General features: G+C 38.4%; 1 long non-coding RNA gene across 1 annotated transcript in view; it reads right to left on the bottom strand.

Moving 5' to 3' along the window:
- The window catches only part of LOC109630131 (uncharacterized), a 98,442-nt gene extending 76,833 nt beyond the window's left edge, over window positions 1-21,609 (bottom strand). The window contains exons 1-2 of the long non-coding RNA XR_011244612.1: window positions 21,314-21,609; window positions 3,069-3,139 (exon numbers count right to left, since the gene is read on the bottom strand). This is a non-coding gene — a long non-coding RNA (uncharacterized lncRNA). The remainder of the gene's footprint in view (window positions 1-3,068; window positions 3,140-21,313) is intronic.
- Between the last annotated feature and the right edge of the window lie 4,186 nt (window positions 21,610-25,795).

Genomic DNA, 25,795 nt, shown 5'->3' with positions numbered 1-25,795 from the left:
CTGGGCTAGCACTTTTTTTACAGTTTAAATCCACATAAGTGTCCTTCCAACATTATTTTTACTCAACAACTCAACTCAAACAAATAAGTAATCTAGTTTGAATTAGTGATTTTATGCTTTACATTAGATGTCATGAGTGTTGAGTGGGACCTACTCATGATTGGTTGGGTGAGTGTACTGGTTGGACCTTGATGCTCCTTGATGCTTCAAAACCACTACCGGGGAGACTCTGGATCTAAGTGACGCAACTAGTATAAGATGTCAGCACCGGTATCCAGGATGTTTTGGCTTAATTTTTGGACAGTGGGAGGAAGTGGAGCCGCATTCATCTTCATACAATCGATGGAGCCCATAAACTATTGAACCATACAAACACTATGTAAACACAACTCAAAGGATTTTGTCTGGGCCCTGAGAAAAAAACAATCTTCTGACAAGTTGTTTTCCAATATTATAGGAAACAGTGATTTTGTGTCAGACTAGCTTGAAGATTTAGGATCTGTGGCTCCATGACCGATTCAAATTTTCCAGAGATAGATTTCAACTAAGTTTTCTGCAGTTGCCCTGAATGCATAAGTCCCTATAGTCAAAAAAAGCTTTTTTTGGACAAAACGAAGGCTGCCCTGCTGTGTCCCGTCATTTTAAAGGATCAAACAATCAGTCCCCTGCCTTCATGCACACACACACACATACGTTATGAAAAGAGATGTAAAGAACAGCAACAAACAGGTTTTGATCCACTTTGTAAAATTATGGTGTCAAAGAACAGTGCCTGCATGTGTGTATATTTGCGTGTTATTCTGCTACAGCAACTCCAAAGGGTGTTGCTGTTCAATAAGATAATATTCTCCATCACTTTTTTTTTTCAATAAAGGCTAAAAACCACATCAAGCCTGTCATCAATCATGGCATTACATGTGACACTCAGTGCATGAGATTAAATAAAAAGGTTTGTGAGTTTGTGCACCAAAGCTTTGACTGTGTTAATGCTTAAAAACGAGACTGCATACAACTGCTGAGTTAAACTTCTGCAACAAATTTTTAATTTCCATGGTTCCCACACAAGAAATGCTATAGCCTGATAGCTCTATGAAATTGAAAATAAGTAACGATTTATATAATTTGAGAAATGCAGCTGTAACACTGGAAAATCACTGTTTTCTGTATTTTCTCAACGCATATTTTCTAGTCAAAACTAAAACAAATTAAATCAGCATTAAATCAGTATTAATACATTTGGGTTGCTGCAGTTCACATCGATCTACTTGTCTCTCTACATGATATAATTAGTGTGAAGCGATAATGAAAATAAACAACAAATGTCAAAGAATACAGCAAAACATTTATGTAACCAAAACTCATCTGTGGGAAGATGTTTTTTTTTCTCTTCTGCTCTGTTGCACCCGAGTGTGTGTGTGTGTCTGTCTGTGTAAATGGTTCACTGACATTTGAGATGAGAAGATAAAGAAGCTTAGTTGGATGGTAGAGGGAAATATGAAGGTAGAGCAGGGAGTCATAAGAAGGAAGCAAAGGCGAGGGAGAAGCAGTGACGGAGGTGAGGAGTGGAGTGCAGCGATGGAGGGATGAAGGAAGGTGGGTGGGAGTGAGAGTGGAGGGCGGGTGGGATGCAGGGAAGATGGAGGGAGAGATGGAGTAATGATAGAAGGATGGTGGGAGTATAGAGAGAAGGAACAGGGAGGGAGGGGGGAACAACAGTGGGAAGGATGGAGGAGGAACAGTATGTCATACATTGTTTTATTCTCATCCAGAGGCCAGTGAGAGGAGGCAGATACCTGCTGATTATTCTGTTGCATTATCTAACTCTAAAGAAAACAAGATGTGTGTTGTGTTTGTGTGTTCACAGGGTTAGATAAGAGCTGCTGTTGCAATAAAACAAACATTTACACTCTTGTTACTCCCTTTATACCCCTTCTCTTCATCTCTCAATTAGACCTCCTGATTTCTCTCCTCATTCCCTCCTGTCTTCCTCCTTTACTTGTCCACTCCTCACCCACCGTGCTTTCTTCTCTTTGACTTTTTCTTTCTTTCTTATCCCTTTCTCTCTCCTATTTTCTTTCTTTTTATTTTTCATTTCATCCCCCTTCTCAGCAATATTTCTCAAAGGATATATTGATGGCTGTACCATCCTGCAGTTGTATGCATTGAAATGTTCTGCATCGTTTTTACCAAATTTGCAGAAATTCCATCACAGCATTCCTGAGATGATGTGTTCGCAAGACCAAAAACGTCTATTGTAAGGTCAAAGTGGCTTTGACCTTTGACTGACAAATTCTAATCAGCTCATGCTTGAATCCAAATTTATATTTGTACCAAAGTTGAAAAGATTTTCGGGAGGTGTTCCTGAGATTCTGCATTTACAAGAGCAAAATTATTTTCTGAGTGGCTACGGTGACCTGTAGAAACAAAAATCGAATCAGTTCATCCTCGAGTCCGATTGAATGTTGTCCCCACATTTAAAGACATTCCTGAAAGGTGTTCTTTAGACATTGTGTTTACAAGAACGGGACGGACATCCGCAACATAATGCTTCCGGCAAACACTAGCTTTGCCTGGTGCGTATCAAAAAAAATAATTCTCAAAAGACGTCTGAACTCTGGCCGCTATGCATTACACCCAACAAAACCAAGCTCTAACAATGCACAGAACTGCACACAGACATGCACACACAAACACATAGTTGAGAGAGGATGAAGAGGTAAATAAAACTCTCCCTTCTACCGCATGTACATTTCTTTCTGTGCATGTAGATGATCCCTTGAGGCGAACGGCCACAACATTTACATTTACTGAGTGTGTGGAATTCATGTGTGTCAAGGAAAAGGGGGGTTGTAGATTTCCCTGTATACTGTCATTTAAATATTTATCTCATCTTGCACTGTCACACTGTCCATGTTTCCAACATCCCACACATGAAGAAATGAGAGAATCATTGGAGTGCTGCTTCCTCTCCCCTTCACATGGAGGCAGAGGTAATGCTTGACATCATGAATATAAGGAAACGGGTGGTGGTGGTGTTTGCCTGGGTGGAGGCTGGAACAGTGGCTTACCTGCCATGTGAGAATGAATGTTTGATGAGGCTGATTTGGTCTCTTGACATATTGATGAAATGTTTATGGACCTGAGGGAGAGAAGAAAACGTAAAAGATGTGTATTTGTAAACATGTCTGTACACGCGTGCATCTGTGCAGTGACTCTGTCCACTATACCATTAACATGCAAGGGTTTTTCGCTAGTGCAAGCTAGGTAAAAATAGAAGCCGTTAAAGGTCAGTGTTTCACTTGTGGGAAGACACTTGAGGATGGGCTATTCATCTTCTGTCCGTAAGAACTTCACAAGTCTGATGACTAAAATCATTCGTCCAGTTAAAGGCTGTGATATAAAAAGTGATTGTGGCATGAGTTGAAACAGTAAGACAGTAGTCAGCTGGAGGTGTTTTGATGTGTGGACGTCCAGACAGACAGCCAGCACTTATGGAAAACTATTTGAATTCAGATTCAGTGGTGAATAAATTAGCATAAAAAGATTTGTGCATGCATGTGTGCTTTTGTCTGCACAGATATCCTGAGTCACAGAGGTCTGAACAGGAAATTCACCTTTGCCAAGGAAATTATGTTTCCTTTTAAGTTTCTTTTTTTTTGGTTTATTCACAGGTTTATGCAAAATCTACATAATAGTTTTCAATGAAAGTTGGTGGAAGGGCACGGAAGGGGTCAGAAAAGAACCAATTCAATGTTGGTGCTGATCCAGAAATGTTACTTCCTTTTACATTGAGAGATGTCAACATTATCCTTGTTTTCTCAGATAATAATTTGTTTATTCATTATAAATTAATTATTCATTTAGTCATTATATTTATATTATATAGTATTCTGATCTAGTGATTTTAAATGTAGTTTCATAGAGGGACTGTTCTTGCAGAGGTATGTACTCTACTGAGAGACATTCTCGTAAGGAATGTGAGCATAAGCCTTTTCACATTTCAGCCCAGTTCAGTTTAGGCAAATGTTATATCCTACTAAGAAAATATAAGTCTCTTCCAGAAACAACAGAAACTAAATTACATGGTAACTCAGCCAGGAGGAAACCTGTATATACAATAATAATTAATGAAGCATATTAAATATGAACACATACCCCTCATGCAGATACTTACTTACAATCACACATACATTACTCTCCCTGTTAGTTTTATATTAGAAACACTTACAGTTGAGATTAGAGAAGCTACGAGTCAATGACCAAAAGCTACTGGCAGTCAATGTTAAATAGCACCTTCCTATACTGTGTGTACATTTTTCTGATTGATGTAAAAAGGTCAACAGACACAGACAGAATGAGTCTGATGAGTATTTGTCTGTACAGTGGTGGCTTGTTAATACAGGGCGCTGGGGCACCGCCCCCTCCAACATCCAGTGAAAAATAATCCAATATAAACATCAAACACAAACGCAACTTAATTAGAAAATAGCAGTTAACTCGTACAATGCGCCCGGTAGACCATAAGCACCAGTGAGCATTCAGTAGAAATAGTTTTCAAATTGAATTTGGTTAATTTCTGTATTTACTATATCAGAGGGGAATATTTGTTTATTTTGCTCAGATACAGGTTGTTGAGCAACACAGTTCACTCCCAGCTCAAATCAACAGAATGACTCTTACTATTAACTCTGAGAATTAATCACATCATATTTAATAACTATCCTACATTACTGAAAATGCTTTTCCTCCCAAAACACATGGAGACCAAACATAAAACACATTTTTATTATTTTGAGCCTATATACACAAATAACAATAACCTAAGATACTTTATCGTACACTGCTAACAGAGTTATAAGAGGCAGGTTCATGTTTATAGAGGAACATCCATTTTAATTATGTAGTACTGTGTTATTATGCGGTCAGCACAGAAACACATAAGTAAATATATCAACCACCCATAGCAAAAAGGGAATCCTTAGAAATGTCTGAAATGTCAGCAGATACGATATTAATGTAGTCTTTTCCATGTGGATATGATATACTGCATTTCGTTGCTTTGTACTTGTGACATGTGCAATGACAATAAAGTTGAATCTAATCTAATATCAGTGATCTGTTTGTGCATGTGTGCTTGTGTGCGTGGGTGTGCGTCCCTTGCACACATGCCCTGAGAAATGTTTTTTATTGGGGAAAGTGAAAATGCATCATAGACCTTTATCTGAGATGGAATGGTGAGCTAAAATGTGCATGTAGCTTAATTTATCATGTACTAAGAGCAGAACCAATAAATATGGAGCCTATTGATACTATGACCTTTAACTAAGGGTTTCGCTACCTTTCTCTAAACTCCAATGAATTAACTTGTACAGGAGGATATAACTAATGTTTATATAATTTTCTAAGGTAAGTATTGAAAATATTTCTAGTTGCATCAATTATAGAGCTCTTGTTGAAGATGCCAAATAGCATGTATATTTCTTTAGCAAACTCTGTCATCACAGTGTCTTTAACCCACAGTTCTTGCATGACAACCATCCTACTGGCAATGTTGCCATTTCTAAGCATCTACGTGTTTCTAAAAAGGTATTTGAGGAGGCAGTGAACAAGGTTAAGGGTGAGCTGTAAGGGATAAGATAATGGGATAGACATGTCTGTTCTGTTTGATAACGATTTTAAGCCTTTTTCTTCACCCATGATTCATGGATTTATTTGTGTGTGTGTGTGTGTGTGTGTGTGTGTGTGTGTGTGTTTGTGTTTGTGTTTGTGTGTGTGTGTGTGTGTGTGTGTGCGCGTGTGTGTATATCCTTTATTAGATTCTATGCCATGTGTCTGTCCACCTTCGGATCTTGTAACATACGACTCATTGAAACTGTACGTCAAAAACAGCCTTTTTAACAGTCTCACAAACTGAACAAAATGTTAAGGTCTGTAGCCCAGATAATAATAACTCATGTCTATGAGGGAAGATAAGAAAGAATTAATTGTCCTTCTATCAGCACCACTCATCATTAAGTCAAACAATGTGCAGCAAAGACTCAGGAGGCTCTCTGTATGAATCCGAGCAACTTCCACACTGTGATGCACAAGAACTGCCATAATTAACATGTACACACTGGAGCAGGGTGAGAGTGTGATGCTGCACGGTGCAGCAGACATGAGAGAAATGTAATATTGGCAGCTGTGTCAAATATGATTTTTAGATTAGTTAGATCAGCTCATGGGAGCACACGACTTAAGTGCCTGCCATAACTGAGGGAAAGGGGGTCAATACGGCAGAAGAAAAAACAAGATAGAGCAATGATAAACAAATAACAACCATAAAAAGTCAACAGAAATATAAATATACTATAGATGATTATGGTGTGCAAACTTTGAAGAGGAAATATACAATATCAAATCTGTAGATGAAACAACCATCAGCCAAAACAATAAGAGCCGTAATTGGTTTTACTGTATCAGATTATTAGAAAGATGCACAGCACAGCTCCCATTACAAAACAGTTTGAAAATATCATATCATCAATATAGTGACCAAAGTTATCACGAGTGTTACCATAGTGCTTTGTTACATTATTATACACACACACACACACACACACACACACACACACACACACACATCTACACTGAATTGTTTCGGTTGGTTGAACAAGGTAACACCCTGCATGTATACAAACCACACATGTACGCAGATACACACATAAATTAGGCTACACAAATGTACAGTGACACACATACACATGTTCGTACTTCTATAGTGAGGACACTCATTGACATAAAGCATTCCCTACCCCCTTACCCTAACCTTTAGCATCCAAACTAAATACCTAAACCTAAACCTAATCCTAACCCTAAAACCAAATCTCAAACCGCCCATTGAAGAAGTGAGGACTCCCTTTCAAAAAATGCCCTCACTCTGCAGGGTCTATATTTAAAATGGTCCTCACAAAGATCAAAGTACAGGAACACATACACTCTGTTAATTTCTCTGAAACCTACTCTTAACCAGAACTCCTACTTGTTGTACCCTGTAACTTTACCCTTAACCAAAATGCTTCCACCCTGCTGACTTGGAAGTGTGTGGGTTGTTTGTGTTCTTATCTCTCACACATATTATCCATATTGAGATAATAAACCAGCTTAACCTTTACTGCAGACAAGATTACATGATCATGATTGGATGAAAATAGTCACACGCAGATGGAAGACAAAAGGTGTGATGTGAAAACAACAGACATAAACACAAAGGAGTCTAGAGTGTTTCTCCTGGTGGAACACTTGCACAACCAAGTCAACAACTCTCTGATTTAAATTGACAAGTATAGAGGTTTGGTAACTAATCCATTGGAAATGTTTTCATGTGCAATGGACAAATAAAGTCTGGATACACACAAAACATGTTCTACAAAAAAAGGGAACATTAAAATTAAAAGCTTTAGTTTGAATTAGTAACAAGGTATTGGCAAGTAAGATGGACAAACCATGCTTTTTTCCAACATGTCATTCCCCATTTTATGCATGGAGCTAAAAGCTTACTTGTTCTGATTCCAGTTTCCCTCAGCACTAATAAAACCAAAATATGACTCCACTTCAGACTTAACTCTTTGAAGGCTGAAAAATCTTGTTTTCATAGGAGCAAAACAAACCTATGTTGCATTATGTGATGTGAGCTGCTAACTGATTGATACTGTACAGTGTTTACCTTGAGTTTTTCAAAGCAAAGTAAAATTATTAAAATATGAAATGGCAATCCAACCACTGTACTAGTTTCACAGAGTTCACCATGGTAACCATTTCATTCTTGGAGTTGTCACTTCACCTATGTGGACAAAAGTAAATCTTACACTTGAGGCCCTCTGCCTTTACCAGATAATATAAGCGTCTCTTTTACCCAAAAAAATTGCACACTTTCAATTAAACTAAAGTAATTTCACTGCTGCTAACTGAGAGCAGGCCTACGGCACATTGTGATAATATATTTTGTTTAAAACCACCATCCAAACCGAAAAAGTCAGTATCATCAATTAGTCATATCAGGCAGAGGCAACAAGGCTTTGATATGCTTTGCACTTGGCACCACTGATAAACAACATTGAGCATTTTCATAGTACGAAAACCTGTGCAGTAAATATCTTGATATGTAAAATAAACTGTTGTGCAGTGCTTGCACCCAGCCCCTGCAGCACCCTGACTGACCGAAGCTGGCTCCATTTGGACTGTTGCTGGAATAAAAACAAACTAAAATCCATTTGCAGTCACATCTAAATAAATAAAGTTGAAAATGTTGGCCTAAAGGCAAGAAGTAGTGTAGGTCAATAAAATGACATTAAGGGCCATGAGCTGGAGCAAACACCTGTATGGTGACACCTATTGTACACCGGGAGGAACAGTGTACATGCACACAACTCACTGGGACAAACAGAAATGCACACATGCTGTAATATTCACCCAAACCAACACACATAGAATGTTTAATGCCTTTGAACAACTTTCTAAACTTTCAATGGAATTTGAAATCATTGCCCTAATTTCTCTTCCCTCGTCTTTCCTTTTCTGGCTCACATCTCTCTTCACACTTGCAGTTGAAATGGAGATTGTGTTTTCACAGCAATGCAGAGCAGACCTCCATAAAACTGGCTCCCTTAATAATTCAGCATTTGAATAAAGCCAGAAATCTGAATGTCACTGCATTTGATTGTGTGTATGAGTGAGAATAAAAAGACTGTGAAAGAGAGAGAGGGGGAAAAAGGGGGGCAGCGACAGAGGGAAAGGAGCGGGGCTTGAAAATAAAAGAGGGGAAAGAAGAGCAGGAGGAAGAGATAACGAGAATTTGGCGAGGGTTGCACGCTAATGTAATGTTGAAAAGCCTTTTAACATTAGCACTTACGGGCTACTAAACAGTGTGCAAGACTGAAGATAGTGAAGAATGCTTGAGTGTGTGTGTACTTCCTAGACTGAATGTAAACTTTTATACAACCTAATGACAGCCTCAGACTTATCCAATTAAATAGATTGTTCATTGACTGTATTGAAGTAGTTATATGCCATTTAATTTTTGTAATAATCATAGAAATAAAGCACTAAAAGAAGTATGAACTAGCGGCCAGTTAGCATCGGTTTACTTAAAGACTGGAAAATGGAAGGAACAGCAAGCATGGCTATATTTGGAAGGAACAAACTCCCATAACAAGTACCTCTACAGTTCACCAGTTAGCGTGCCATATTTCATTAGAGGTGCTTGGGTTTTGATTCCTACCAAAAGAGCCACACTAGCTGTATCCAGTCTTCAGGCTATAAGCTATAACTGGGCCTTGGTTTTGGATCTGTATTAAATGTACGGACGTGACATCAGTGTCAAGGTTCACGTCTAACTCTTGGCAAAAGAAGTGAACATAGGAAACCTCTAACTGACCCAACAGAAGTTTTCATCAAAATGAATGCCAGAGAGAGTACAGTGTCGGATTTGGTGTGTTTAGACACCAAATACATTCAATATTGACAAACTTTAAATGAACAGGCAAGCAGCATTCTGTAGCGCCGATGACTGGGACATGTTGACGACAACAGCAACAATAACCGACACTCCAGTTTTAGGTTCCGAGTACTGACTCATTATTCGTTGATCATTGAGTAAAGTTCAATAAATATTCGTGTAATAGTGGTGTAGCAGCTTCAGGGTACTGCAAAATCCGACAACTGGTCTTTACTTAGTCACTTTGACAGTTTCCAAAAGAAAGCTGCAACCAGTTGCACCACAGGCCAGGCAGACATCCCATTCACAGGCAGGTTTAGAACATGCAATGCAGTATTAAAAGATAATGAAGCAAAGTTCAAAAAGGGTGAATTTTCTAAAATGTTCTCAAGTTATTGTGCTTTACTCCTTTGGAAAATATTTTTGGATTAATAGTGTTTACATGCATTACATACATTACTATAATTCACAAAGTTAATTCTGTAAATTCAACATGATTGTCCGTCATTGTGCATTCTTCTGTGTCTGCACACTCACACGCAAACAGAAGAGAGACCCTTCAAAGGGGCTTCTGAGGTTAGTGAACATTGGTGGGTACCAGTGTGTACCCACACACTATGTTACTGTGTACTGACAGAGATACTGGTGTGTATAAAGATTTGTCTTTCTCTCACAACACAGATTGTGCAGTGGTGGGCTGTAGCCTGGTTTACCCACAGCATTCGAGCTGTCAACCTGGTTCACTAAACAGGAACTGAACCAGACAGAAAATCATAAACACACTATTCTCATCTCCAAAATATGCCACGATATAATGTTTACACTGATGGTACCGTGAGCTCAAAGAGGCAGGCGCGGGCTGTGGGTGGGCTAGCTCTCACTGAATCTATAATGGATTTGACAAACAACAATGGAGTTGATGTGGCATTTTCAAATGTAGGGCAGTCCGTTCGGCATACAGAAGAAACACAGAAGGCAGCAAATGTGAGACTGTCGGAGTACATTAAAATGGTTTGTTCAGTGGGATCCTGATCCCTCTGAGAGGAATGAGTGATCTTTCAAAGGAAAATTTTTAAAAACTGGTGGAAATAGTATTTTAGAGTGCCACCAACATTTATTCTGCATCCCCAGTGTGCAATTTTTTCAGATCTTACACATTAAGTAAAGGTTTGAGGGGAAAATAATTAGATTTACCTTGGAGCATAAAATCTTTGAATTCCCACTTCTTTGACATTAAACAACTTGAAAATGAAGGGTGCCCCCTCTCGAGCAGAGCTGATTCTTATGCTATAGCAGTCTTTAGCTGGACCATCAGTTTCCCAGTAAAAATGTTGAATTATTATTTCCCCTATCATCTACAGAGAATTACACACTGACAAAAGTGACACATTATTTTCCCACAGATTGAGAGGTGGTGCTCAACTAAGCGATGAGCCCACCTCAGCCAGGTTTCCCCAAGAATTAGCTTTGATGACTAGATGACTCTGCAGGAGATCATTTGGATTTAGTGAAGCAGTGTGTCCTTACTGAGGCAAAAATTGACGTATAGATTGAGTTGTAACCTTTTTAAAATTATGATTGAAACTTTTTCTTGTAGTTTGAAGTATGTAATCTTTGGCCAAACCTGTAAATATAGCTGGGACAGCTCCAAAAAGTCAACAAATCTATCAGTTAAGAAGATACAAGGTTGGTTCTTATTTTGTGAACGACTTTGTGGAAATCTGACGTTTTCCGAATATGGAAGATATGCAAAAACAGTGAAACTTGTTTTTTAGTAAGATGTGACAGCAGCATATTGTTGGGCGGCTGAGCTGAGCTCTCACTACCGGTGCAGGAGAGTGATATATTTGTTTCATTGGCAGATAAGGAAGAAATTACATCAGCAAAGTTGAATGTTTTTACAGAGTAACTGCACAATTTTTTAAATCTAGACAAACTAGACACAATTATAGATTTGTGAATACCAGAAATTGCCAGAGCACATTAGCCAACATGACTTTCTTCTCACTAATGAAAATACAAATATTTCAGAGCCCTGTAAACATGCAAAAAAACAGGAAGCTATGTACCCAGCAGGGGTAGGTCCGCCTACAAAAATGCACTGAACAGAAATGGTATCTATCAATGTTATGTCGAATTCTGCCTGCCTGCAGATGACAGAATATCAAAAACTAATTTTCAGACATTGTAGAACTGCTTTAGGATTTACAGTGATAGACTCTGAGATGAAAATAAAAGTAAATTTCCAGGGAAATTCGTTTTAGGTAATCCATCATCATGACCAACATATTTATTTCTGTCAACATTATACTGTGGTCCTTTAAAGTGTTTATGGAAAAGGTCGAAATACCATCAGTACAGAGAGTTACTGGATGCTTGTCAGATGTCAAAACTCAGATTTCTCTGCTGTGTAGATTCATAAGACTGACATTTTTAAATAGTTTGTTTTTCAAGGAGTCCTGTATTATTATAAAAGAGGGATTCCGTGTTAATAAACACAACAACAAAGATTGAAACAAAGGATACAATACACACATCATGAAATCAAGCTGAAACAAAGCTTGGTCGCTCATAATTATGGCTGAATATTAGTTTGCCCTCTCTTGTGTGGAGTCCTCTTTATATTAAATTCATTGACAACATATTTAATTTGAAAACCACTTAGAAAACCCAATTATAGCTTTAGAGAAAAACATCTACACTAACGTAAAAAAGAAAACAGCAACAAAGTCCAATGAATGTGTATAAGTTAGATCAGTTATGTAAATTATTTTAGTTTAAATTGGATTTTCACTGTAGCCTCAGATACTGTATCGCAGTGCGACTGAGAATGCATAATAATAAAGTGGTGGTAGAGGTGGCACACAGGAAACCATATTGATGGAACCTGTCTCCTGGAATTGAGAAGTGAGTAAGCCATGAGGGAATATTATAACCACACTTAACCCTCAGACCTCTCACCTGTCTAACCTGGCATTTGATGATTTATTAATTCAGAGGGGTAACTGTCAGAGTGGCAGATAGACAGGAAGATCAAATAGGGAAATGAACAGATGGCTTGGAGTAAACAAGCAGACAAAGAGTCAGAAAAGACGTTGCTATATATTCAGATACCTGCACTTTGTGGAATGGCCTAAGTACTCATTATATAAGAGCATTTACAAAAAAGCAACTAATATTGCATATTTTAACAGCTGTACGCTACTAACAAGTGCTACCATTGTTGAATGACCTGGCTGAGGTAAAACTCTTTGAAAAACAAGTACATACACAAAGAATGAACACCATAATACTTCTATCATCTAGTTTGACAATCAGAACTGAACAAGGACAAATATATGAATCTTGGAAAACACAATTACTTTAAATAGCTGTTTAAGTGCAGCCACAGTTATATATAAAAAAATAAGACCTTTTAAGTTTTCAGCAGTTCAGGAACAATATTAAACAGAGCAACAGCCGCTTTAAAGCTAAAAGAATCAAGGAATAAAAAAACATTTCCCTTATAAAACTGTCACAGTTTCGAAAACAAAATACCTGTCTGTATCTTTTACATTAACAGCATAAAACAATGCAAGAGCAACTTCGAGACTGTACCTTTGTTCTAAATGTTCTACAAGGTGGCAAAAATCCATATTTTAAACAATGGAAAGGGGTTGGTCATCCAGAACAATGAACTCAACCAATCTGTAGCTTATCTTTCTTGCTTCGGGGCCAGCAATGTCAAATTAATTCCACATGCTGTTTTGGAGCAGCAAATAAGAAGTGAAAAGAAAATTGTAATATTATCTTCGGGAAAGCGAAATACTTCAAAGACACAGTATTGGATCAATACATATATTTGTGTACTTGTCGAGATGGGTTCAGTTATTTGGCTGGATCACTCACGACTCAGAACAGGATCACATCAAATATTTCATACAATCAATTAAAATTCCTCCTGTGTGTGTGTGAGAGAGAGAGAGAGGACAAAAAACTTTACACTTCAATTTGTTAAAAGAATAGCTTGAACTTTACTAGTAATGATTTGTTAGATAATAAGGTCCCTGTCCTAAATGCCAAGGCAATAATATGAGACTACCTTACATACTTTAGCTGCACAATGTCAGTGACAAATTACCCCCAACTGAAACTTGTTCAGGCTGCTTCTCTAACAAAGAACAACAGATAGAATCTGAGGTGTTCTGAACCCTTGGTGCATACACACCAACAGATCTGCAGATATTTTTTTACAAACAATACATTTAATAGAGTGACATGAATTATGGATGAGTGGTCTAATGAGAAAATTAGTGAGTCAGTTAATGTTACTCACCTCCTGGGAATAATTAGTTATTCAAAAACACACATTACATTAAATTGCTGTTTATCAGAAAATATTAAGGTTGTAAAAAGAGATGATGGAATACAAGTGAGTAGCACTCACATTACAGGGTGTGATAAAAACAGATTGATGATAATCTGGACCCACGACGAGGTCATGAGCACAGGATGCTACTAAACATTGCACCTGCTCTGTCACAGCATGGGGGCGACGAGACTCCACACTGACTTACTTATTGTGAAAAACCCATCTGGGACAATTGAACACAGGCCTGTTCAGTAACATATGGACTTGACAGTTAGAGAGAGAGAGGCAATGAGACTCTCTCATCTCTCTCACTCATCCACCCTCTCTCTCTATGAGTGAGCGATCATCCTTTATCATGTCCAGTCAACATGACCTGAAGCAGGTGCACCAGCTGGAGCAGTGAGTGACTCTGCTTTCTACCCTCAGCCAAAACACACCCACCCATACTGCTGCAGAAACAATGCACATGTTTTTACAGAATGTGTCGTCGCCATGGTCACTTCCCCACTGAGTGCCAAATGCAGATCATTTAACATCAGCTACACAACAAGAAAAAAGAAAAACATTACTACCACTAGAATGACACTCAGTATACACCATACCTCCGCAAAGGCCCAACTAAATTCAAATGCACTCATAAATATCAGTCCCCTAAACACACCTGATTTCAAATGACATCAAATCCATGAATTATTCTTTGGGAAATTGGTAAAAGTGTTGAAAAGAATGCCTGGATTTGTCCATTTGTCCATTTGAGTTCGGAATTTGGGTTCTCTCCTTGGCCCATACCCCATCCTTTCACCAAATTTTAAGAAAATTAGTTTTTTAGTTTATACGTAATCCTGTTACGTATTAGTATTGATGTGAAATCTTTGGGGACTGATTACGAATAACCTTACCCATAAAAATCACTGGTATAAACAAAGTTCCCAAACTAAAGTCTGCTTACATTTGGCAGATGGTACTTTTATGTTCAGATCAACACAGTTTCAGCTAAACAGAGAAATCATGAGACCAACACACACATGCAGTGCTTATGCATGTCGCTACAGAGCCTGTGGTGCTAACTCATTTCTTTTGTCCTATCTGGTTTGTCTTATTAGCTACTTTCACTTTGACTGACTATATGCCAATGCAATCGAGGGTTACCAGACACAGAAAACCAAAGCTTTAGAGAGTGTAAGACTCCTGCAGCTCACAGTAATGAGGCAACACACAAGAGTCACATCAAACACTATGACACATAGTGGTAGATGCAGCGAGGACTAACAGAAAAAAACAGAGGTGATCTGGAAAACAATGCTCAACTAGATTATATTTGAATCAATTGTATAGTTTAGATGGTTTAAACTCCTTAATACTCTTAAAATGTCCAATAAAAGGAAGCTCAATTAAAAAGTAACTGGCCGGTGCTCTTGGCTCTGACTTAGTGCAGTTTTCAGAACAAGTGACCTGGCTCTTCAGTAGGCAAGATGGCCAAAAAATTATATTTAATTTTAAAAATCTTATGCTGCTCGTACTAGACCTTGCAGAACATGTTTATTTGTGGGTTGCAACAATTGCACAAATTGTCTCTTTTCCTGATTCCCAAAAGTCCCAACTGGAACACTGCTTGTTCATTTGCATTAGAAGGGAACTGACAGTGATTACTACAAAAGAAGTTGCTTGTTAACGAAAACTGATGAAATTTCTCACACTGATCTTGCCCATCGTCCATTGCTGCAAAAATGGAGGCCACTGGCAAACGAAGCTTTCCTGAGCAAAACATCACAAGATTAAAGTATTTGAGAAACAGTGAATGGAAGAGTGTTGGTTTCAATACCACAGTTGGGAAAGTAACTACAACGATAAGGCTGTTTGTTGACAGTGACAGCAACATGTGGACTTACCTGCTAGCTTTACGCTCTTGTCAGACAGCAGAGGCACCACAGACAAGCAGAGCAACTGTACAACCTCATCTGACTGCCTACTATTCAGCACAATCAGCTTCAGCCTGCACCTTGCCAGAGGCTTGTAAAAGTGCCATTGCCAGGAAGATGCCAAGATTTACATCATGCATACAAGCACCATGCCTGATCCCTCTGGTTCTCATGTCCCTGGTTTTAAAAGTTAAATGAGCATTTTTTGTTCATGTTCATAAACATAGGGTTTTGTAATATTGTTAAAACTGAAAGGACTAGAAAATAAGCTGGTTTGATTAAAACATGATCCTACTGCAACCCATCAGAGCACATTTCTTACAGAACACTGTCGCAGATGTACCTTATTAACCTTAGAGCTTCATGGATGGTGATGTGGTGTCAGCTGGTCCACTGCTTTGGTCCAGACCTTCACTGCCCCCAGAGATTTCATCCTAATGACTTTAGTGTTCCCTGACTTTACTTAAATTGCCATCACTATATCAAAGTTTTCACTTATCCTGAGAAATATCTTAACATCTATTTGAATGCCAGGGAGCAAAGTCGTCATTGCCTGATAATGTATCCCTATGACATTGGTGATCACCTTATTCCCAAGTATATGTGCAGTTTTCAGTAAATTCCACTAATGATTGGATGGATTGCTCAAACATTTGTATGATCATGGTTTCCTGTCTTGTGAGTGTCCTGACTGCTCCTCTTGATCCACCATCATGTCCAGATTTTTGTTATACTTAATACTCTTATCAGCCTCTGCTGCACTTTGTGTTTAATGCCAATTGTAGTGTTAATAGCAAACGTTATAGTGAATATGGCAATCATTCATCCAGAAGGAATGAACGACTTGTGTCAGGAAGGTAGCAGGAAAACTCAGACCTTGTCTCAGACCAGATAGTGTATCACACTGTTAGCCCGCAGCTCTCAGCTTCCTCAGACAGTCAGACTCATAACTCCAGATTGCACAAGCAGCCATCATAACAGGGAGAGTTAAAAGAATTGACACATGTAGCCTGACTCTGAAGTAGCCACTAAACAAGTCAGTCATACAGTCACGTCTTTTAAACTAGCAGCTTATCTGATTGGACACTTGGCTGCCAGATTCCTGCCTCGAGTCAGAAACTCTTCTCTGTTCTTTCTTTTTCATTTTTTTTTTTTTGGCTGCTGTCCTCTCACTGCTCCGTTCGTCTTCAGAGGAAGTGCTGAACTATTTTACCCATCTAAACTTCCCTTAGGGATAACATAGGACTGCCTGTAATATATATATTAAACTTAGTACATAGAACTTTAAGGGACATCTGATAGAAGAATAAAGCAAATATTTAGCCGACTGACATCAAACACTACAATATAGTACATCCCCAACCACACCCTGATACATGCAGTCAAGTCTGGTGTGAATACCCTTTCAACCGATTATCAGTTTAATTTGCAATAAATTTCATATTACAGAGTACGAAATATTAGATCTGCCTATAGACATTTTATCTGGAGTGTTTTTGTCTCATACGGTTCATCAAGAGTATCATTCAGGGAAACCGACATGGCGTTTCTTTGATGATTGTGAGAGACAAGTATAAAGCATTTCCAGTGAGCTTTTCCACACAAAACTGAACATATCCGCAGACAAGAAGAGTGATATGTTTTGAACTTGAAGGTTTATGCACCACAGACTTAATCATGTCCCAGAAAAGTTTTGGAGTAATAAGACATGTGACAAATCAAGAGGATGACAGCCAAGAACCCACAGCACAATACTTTCTTTTACTAATCTCTCCTAGAACTTTTTCTCAGCTTGTCATCTCTGTTATGTTTTTGTCTATGCTGTGAGAAATCTTATTGAGTGAGCTCATTGAAATTAGCAGTGAAAAGAATCAAATATCAATTTACCAAATAAAAGCAAAACTTTTGCGATGAAGACAGACCATAGAGATCAGAAGGATCTGTCTGAGTGGCATGATATTATCTGTAGTTGTACTACTTCTGTCTTCTTTATTCTCAGCTATAACTATAAGAGAAATATTTAAGCACACATATGCTCATATTCAGGTTTATAATTTCACTTTGGGTAATTACTTGAAACTATTTACATGCTCTTATTTTAAGAAAAAGCAACACTTCCCTTATAGTGCTACTCCTTCTCTTTTCAGGCTCTGTGTGAAATGCTTGGTTTTAGCCTAGGCTCTGATTGGTTAGCTGGCCAACCATTTTCATGTTAGGGGACATGCCAGACTAGTAGCTAGGCATGTATTATGCAAATGCATTGGCATTACAGGATGATGTGAAAGTGTCAGTCGGAATTCTGACAAGGTATTTCCGGGGCTTCAGGGGCAGGTGTCTTCTACAGGGGGAAGTCTCTTCCTTTACCTTGGAATTTGGATTTTTTTTTTAACTTAGAAGTTTAATTTACATCCTATATGACACACTAGAGGAAAGGGGGAAAAAAGCATATGTCTCCTTTGACATATATGCAAAAATCTTGTCATCCCAAGAATCCTCCTTCCTCCTGTATTGGTTACCAACAGAATATATTAGTGTTTAGTACTAATTGTTACTAACATTGACCAACTAATATCTTGACTGTGACCACCTCAAACTATGTTACCTGGTGTCTTGCATCCCTTACAATTTGGAGTGACATGACACTGAACAGGCTGACAGCACAAACATCTCAGGGTGTTTTCTCTTTGCCCAGAATATTACATTTTCACTCAGATAAACCAATAATCCATTAAGCTCGCTGTTACACTTCAACCTGAATGATAAGAAACAGAGAGAGCTCAGCTCCGTTAGCTGTTAAATTGCAGGGCAATGTCAGCCTGACCTGGCATTTTAATGTGCGTGTGTCAGAGCTGACAAGCAGTGATTGTATCCGGTGCTGATGTGTCCACTGGCTCAGAGAGGCAGGTGGACATGGTGCTAGTTTCTTTTCTTTTTCTAAGCCTGGGGTCATTTTTTGGTAAAGTAAACAGCTTTGATAGTTTAAACTGATATTTCATTTGTTGTTGCAGATATAGGAATTGGTGGAGAGTCAGGCTATGGGCAAAGAAAACTGAGATTCTCAGACAAAGCTCAGATCAAGAGAAATGTAGATGCTCTTCTCTCGTTCCTGGTTTCATGCCTCCAGCATAAAATCTGTTCAGAATCTTTGCAGTGTCACAGTTTCTGTCAGACATCTTGTTCTCTGTCCTTCTTCCTCTTATCTCAAGAAATCCACTTTGTGACCCCCCACCTCTCTTTAATTTCACCCTTACTTTTTTTCCCACCATCTGTGTTTGTATCCTCATCTCACTGCCTTCTCTATTTCCAGCATCTGATTCTATAACGTACTGTCTTGACCTTTAAGGCAGCACACCTGATAGGCTTGATGCTTTAATCTCTTTTTTATATCAGCCTCTAGCAGCATAAGAATGACACAGCGTTTTACAGATACACAGATACATTTTACAGATACATTGTTTTTCATGTTCAAGTTCAGGGAGTCTGATTCAAGTTGCAAAAATAAATCTCACTTATCAATTTCCAACCAATCAACATTATTTTAAACATTGTATTTATTGCAGGGACAATACAACTGTATAAAAATACCAGTATATTCAAATTAGCAGTTCAACTCTCCTTGTGCATAAAATGCATGTGAATGACCTTGTTTCAAGTCGAATATATATATGAACGTCAGGGCTTGTTGACACTTGGATGACACCACATGAGCAGTATTGATGCATGCACCATTGACTTCAATTGTATTGGATTCTGCTGCAACCCCTGAAACTCCAGAAGTGTTTTGTGGACTCAAACACTCCCCCCACCCCTCCATCGGCATGGTGAGTAGATAATGAGTGCATTTTCATTTCCGGGTGAACTATCCCTTTAAGCTGATGAAACACTCACAAAAAGCTGATTTTTTTTAGGCGAGAAAAACACAAAGAAATGTGCATTATATGAATTTTACTCTCCAGAACTACAGAAGCAGCTGTCATAAGTTGTTACACCAAACCATAAACCACACTCTCCAGCAGTTATTATTACTGAAAGCACCATGATGTTTAGAGGACATTTATAACCTTTCATGTAGAATGAGTGGAAACATCAAAAGTAGTTGTGAAACTTGACCTTTTTAGCATAAAATCATGGCTGTAATGCCTAATGTGTCAGGACAAGACTCAAACAAAGCAGTGCACATGAGAGAGCACTGCAGACTCAATTGGAGAGGTTACCCTGATGGGTGTGAACTGTGCTCTACACGGGACATACAGAACCAGACAGTGTTGCGGAATGAACTATAAGAAGTTAGTGAGAAGAAACCCAATGATCCTTTCCTCAAATGTTTCTTTAAGTGAGTAAATATCTAGAGATCTGTGTACTACATCTGTGTACATCTGTTCCTATAAGATTCATTATCTAGTATATCAGGTTCACTATACAAAAGCTGGCCTCTCTCCATTTTTCACACATCCATGCACAGACACGCATAAACAGCAGCACAAAGAAAACACAGCGGCAGACATTAAACGAGTACAGACTCACAAACACAACATAGCCCCAAGCAGCTGGATTACAAGATTAAATAAAGATTCATCTGCACAATGGAATTAGCCAGCGGAGTGGAGTGTTCACAAATGAACACACAGAAACAATTGCACCGACAAACACGTGTACTATGCACACAGTGAAATGCATGCACTCGCAAAAAAGAAAACAGAACAATATGAAATGTATTGCAGCAGTGACACTAGCCCATTTAAACCACAGAGGCCACACCAGGGCTAAATGTTCTTTTAGTGGAGCTAGTTAAATTAAGTCGGAAATTGACGGATCATTTCAGCAGAAGAGTGAATCAGGGGACAAGTCTGACAAGTCGTCTAATGAAATAAGGTACACGGTAGGACAATTTGTCATTTAACAACCACTGTTAACAGATCCACATTTTGTAGTATGCCAGTCCTCTGTGGTTAAGTACAAGACACCACATTACAGTCGATTAGCAAAACCTAAGGATGATGCCCGCTGCACACTAAAGGATAATGAAGCCTATTTCGTCTCAGATTCAGCCCTGCTGACGACTGCAGAGGCTTTGCCGATCTGAGGCTGATCTAAACAGATCATCAGGCCAAACGATCGTGTAGCGTGAGGGATTTACAGACATAATCTTAAAGTGATCCCAGGGAAACGCCATTTGATTCTGCCTGCACTACTGTTGTATGCCTGAATGACAATAACGTCTGATTTGATTTGATCCGTGAGAGTTGTGTAGTATGAAAGTAACAGTGATCAAATACTAAAAATACATTGAACCTTGATTGGGCGAGCGATCAGAAACTCACAATAGCCAATGAGAGCGATCTGGAAACAGAAACATGGCTGCGTGTTTCTCTGATGATAAAAAATATTTTAAAACTAGAAACTTCACTCAGGAGCAAAAATAAGTCTTTAAACTTGAAAGACATAATAATGTGACATCTAGAGATGAGTATATCAACTGATATGAAAGTTTCTTGATATATTTTAAGCCATATTGTCCAGCCCCCATACATGATGTAAAGACACAGATAGAGGCTGTATGTGACTTACGTTATTTGACGTCCATCATGGTTATGAAGTGTCCACATCCATGCTAATCCTCTGCTCTTGTTTCTGTCTGGTCTTTTAGTTTGACTTCTCTCCTGAGCTACACGCTAACTGCTCTCACAACAGCACTTTAGCTAACTGTCATTAGCCACACACGAGCTAACTGTGTTGTTTCTTGTCAGTAAATGCTGTTGACTTCATGTTGTTTGTTGTGTCACAGCTTCAATGGCGACTGCGTCACTAACTAATGAGCTCCACCTGTTACCTGTCCACGCCACACGGGCTGTATGACTACAGGCTGCAATGCCATCTTTCACCACACAGTTTTACCACTATCATGCTGGGGAATCCCGGGAGGCGCTGTTTCACTCAGACATGAGCTGGATGAGTGTAGGCTGCAGTACCACCTTTGACCATACACATTTACCATTATCAACACTTGGCATCCAGGGGTGCACTGTTTCACTGTCTTTATATATCTCATCAGACATGAGCTGTATGAGTGTAGGCTGCAGTACCACCTTTGACCATACAGACTTTCCATTATCAGCACTTAGCAGACAGAGGGACGCTGTTTCAATTTCAACTTTTTATGTAACTCGACCCATCAGACCGGGGAGAACAGGTCAGTGAAAAGGAACTCTTTTGTGAAACTTGTTTGCTTTCATTTGAAGGTAGTATTAGTATTTGCATCTTTGTCCTGAAGTTAAATAAAGTTTGAACTAGTTATCTGCAATGTTTTTCTCCATAATATATCTTTGCTAATATTTGATATTGGTGTATGAAATACATTTGACATAGATGTAAATAAATTAATAGGATAATCACCCTTGCTAATGAGGTTGGGTTTCCACTGCTGTACTTTTTAAAGATTACACAAAAGCTCCTGAGCAGATTTCCTTGAACATTGAAAGAAAGTGTGTTTCAACATTATTGGGGGAAAAGATATGCACAGTCCCTATAATGCACAGACCTTTGCGAAATAATCAGTCATCTGTAGAGTAATTATATCTGTAAACAGGTGGAATTCGGTGCAGATAATGATGCAGATGTATCTGATCTCAACACATGCATATGCAATATCACCATATTGATAGTATGAGTTTAATCGGCCTTGGCGAAGGTATGTGTACTCAAAGTCCCCTTCTAGTTTTTTTTTCTCTCAACGATAAGTCATCACAACCTAATACTTCAGGATACAAATTTGAATAAGAAAATTATATGACACTAATTTAATTTAACCTGTAAATTAATATGGACTTTTTCCTCATGTTTAAATTTGGATTTGCTGTGACTGTGGGCCATGCAAAACATATGATAAAATAGAAATTTATTATTTGTTGAATAGCTTATCTGTGATTGCACATACACGTTTCTTTGCAGCATGCACACACCTACACATACATCAAAACATGCTTTAGAGTAGTTATATAAACATGTGCAAGATGGAACAACAGTAGTGGTGCGGAAATCTGCTGACAACCTATAAACCCATATTGTGCTAAACCTAAGTGTGAATTGAACTGTGTCTGAGATTGAAATTTTGTGTCAGCATTTTAAGTGTGCATTGTTGCACATTGTATTGTAGCAACCTTAACTTAGCCAGGTGATAAATAAAACATTGATAGTTGTCGGGGGCGTGTGTTATTGCACATGATAGTTTGTGTGTGAGTGTGTGTAGGAGAGAGGTACTGCAGCAGACAAGGTGGCTTTAAATCTAGGTCATCTGGGAGAGTGAGGAGGAGAGAGATAGAGAGGTATAGTATAAAAGAGTAAGAGAGAGAAAGGTAACATAATGAAAACACAGGGAATCAGACAGCAGGGCATGAGAGGCAACTTTTATATATACCACAATTTTAACTCAGGGATTTTTTTCCCTGCTGTTTATTGTTCCAGATAATTCAGAGATAAATTCCATACAGTTAGCCCCTACAGCCGTGTAATATGTTGCTTTTGACAAACAAACCCATATTGTGAGAAAGTTGCCTGGTCATATTCAGTCTGGTTTCTTCAATGATCTTCAATTAGTATAAACACTTTTCCTGTGCTGCATAGATACTGCAGTGTACTGGATACATTAACTGAACCCTGAAAAAAATATTTTAATCAAGCTGTGTTGGCGGATGAAAGGATCAAAAATGATGTCAGACACACAAATAAATGAGTTCAATAGTTACATTTTCCATAAAATGGGTAGGAAATAGTAAAAGCTGCACTATTGTAATTAGTTGCCATGTCACCACAGTACAACAATCTTTACTTTGACTAAAAATAGTTTTGTCTGTGAGTCAGGAGTAACTAATTGTCTCAACAACCCAAAACAATAAGAATAGTATGTCTGAACGTTGTGTTCTACTGAGAAAATTATTCCACTCTTTTTGTACATTTATTTTTATCTGTTTGACTACTTTTTATTCATTTATGCCCACACAAGTCTACTTTTCAGAGGACACTCTGACCTCGCTGGAAAAAACATAGAGAAAAAATATGTATTGTCTTTGTTACACATACATTAAATGCATTCTTCAGGGCTTTGATTGTTTTAATTGCCTGTCCAGTTCATGGCTGTTTTTAGAATCACAAGATGCATGAGATGCAGCCAAACACACACACACACACACACACACGCAAGCACCAATACACATCCCCCTGACCCTGAAATCTGCAAATCAGCAAAGGAGCTTCATTAGAGCTATCGTGAAGAGTAATCACAACCTGCATTGGTGCATGTGTGTGAGCCCCAAGGGGTCCATTAAACCAGTGATATTATTGTTTGGTGTATGGAAGCCATCTCCGCAAGCTTGTCGAGTTGAACACACACCACGGAGCTGTAACACACATCAAAACACACACAGCTCAGCAGTTTGGGCAAGAGTTGCTCAGAATAATAATGAGACTGAAGTAAATATGCACAAATCCAAGGAGGATGCAAATCCAATAATGTGTTAACCGGCAGTAGAATCACCACATTATATTTCTATAGGTGTTTATAAACATAAGGAGACTTAGTCTTCATGCAGTAACACAGCTTTTATTCAGAATGTGATGTTTGTTAGAATCTCTCTAGTAAGTTAAGGGTTACTGTGACTTTCATGCTTTTTTTTGCCTTCCATGCAAACATTTAAAAAGCCTCATGGGTACATAATGATGTCAAAAAAAGCACAGTTATGAGCAGCTTAATGTTTCTATTGGGATCATCCTTTTTCTTCCTCCTGTATCAGAAGAAAACTATTAATGCTCATTCAAAGCACAAACGTGTGAGAAGCTACAGTAGCTGCAACTTCTCACACGTTTGTGCTGGTGGGTCTTTATACGTAGGTGTGGCACTACAGGCGCAACAAGTTCATTTCATGACAACACAAGGCCCACTCAGTTGCTGAGTATGTTTACTCATTTACGATACTGGAGGACTGACATGGAGTTCGCTTTGTAGATTATTATGTTTGCTTTTGCTGCTAAATTGCAACACGCTGGTATAAAACAGACTGATATCACCGAGAGCCAGTTGGTGCAGCTGAACTCTGCAGGAGTCTAACCAGTGTGGAGTGGCCCAGAATGACCAGAATCAGTCTGCCTGCTAATGAAAGCACGTCACTCGCTCAAGCATCTGTTATCCCTGAGTGTGCTACTGCAACCCAGTATTTCTCCATTTTCTCTATTATTATTATTATTAAAAACAACAAGAGACCATATAATGCACATGTCTTGCGCTAGCCTTCAGCCTTGTCTACACTGCTGCAGATATTTTTTGAACAGATATTTTCCCCCCTGTTGTTAAAGAAATCTTTATTTGACAAAATATCTCCATCCAGACGAGAACACAAAAATTATTACTATGACTATCAACGATCTGTCAAAAACCACAGAAGAAAACTGTGGTCCAAGTAATATTGGATGTTGGACAAATGCCACGTCGCAGCATTAGGGACATTTGTGAAAATGTCAGTTTTAGTGACTTGGTTGGGAAAAGTTTGCTTTGCAAAATAAAAGCCGTAGTTAGTTTTCAAAGATTTTCACCTGGCATATCTGTTGTAAAAGGTTTACTCTCAAGGGAGTTTGGTAATTGGTCACTGTGTCCTTCACAGTGTCATTTTTCCTGCCCACATTAAAAAAATATATTCTTACATTCACTCAAGTTTATTAGGTGCAATGAATTAAACCCCTCAGTAATACATTAACACAGTAGCCTTGCAGAAATAGCTTCAGAAAAATTATAAAGCTTCAGTTTTGTTTAAATAGTGGCATTGGTCATATTCATTCTGCATTTTGTAACTCTATGAATATGTTCTGCACAGAGTAATACAGTTAAAGGTGTTTCTAAATGCCCAACTAATTTACATCAATGAGGATAGAAAAGAAGTATTAATGCTGAATGGATGATTTTCCTTATATTAGGAGGCTATAAAGTTGGAAAAATTGAAAATGCACAACTCAGCATTCAAAGTATTAATTATATATTATTTCTATATCCAATTTTAATGGTTT

This window comes from Paralichthys olivaceus, chromosome 11 (genome assembly GCF_024713975.1).
Source record: "Paralichthys olivaceus isolate ysfri-2021 chromosome 11, ASM2471397v2, whole genome shotgun sequence".
In the NCBI taxonomy this organism is placed as follows: Eukaryota; Metazoa; Chordata; class Actinopteri; order Pleuronectiformes; family Paralichthyidae; genus Paralichthys; species Paralichthys olivaceus.
Note: the sequence above shows the minus strand (reverse complement) of the source record. Positions and strands in the feature narration are given on the sequence as shown.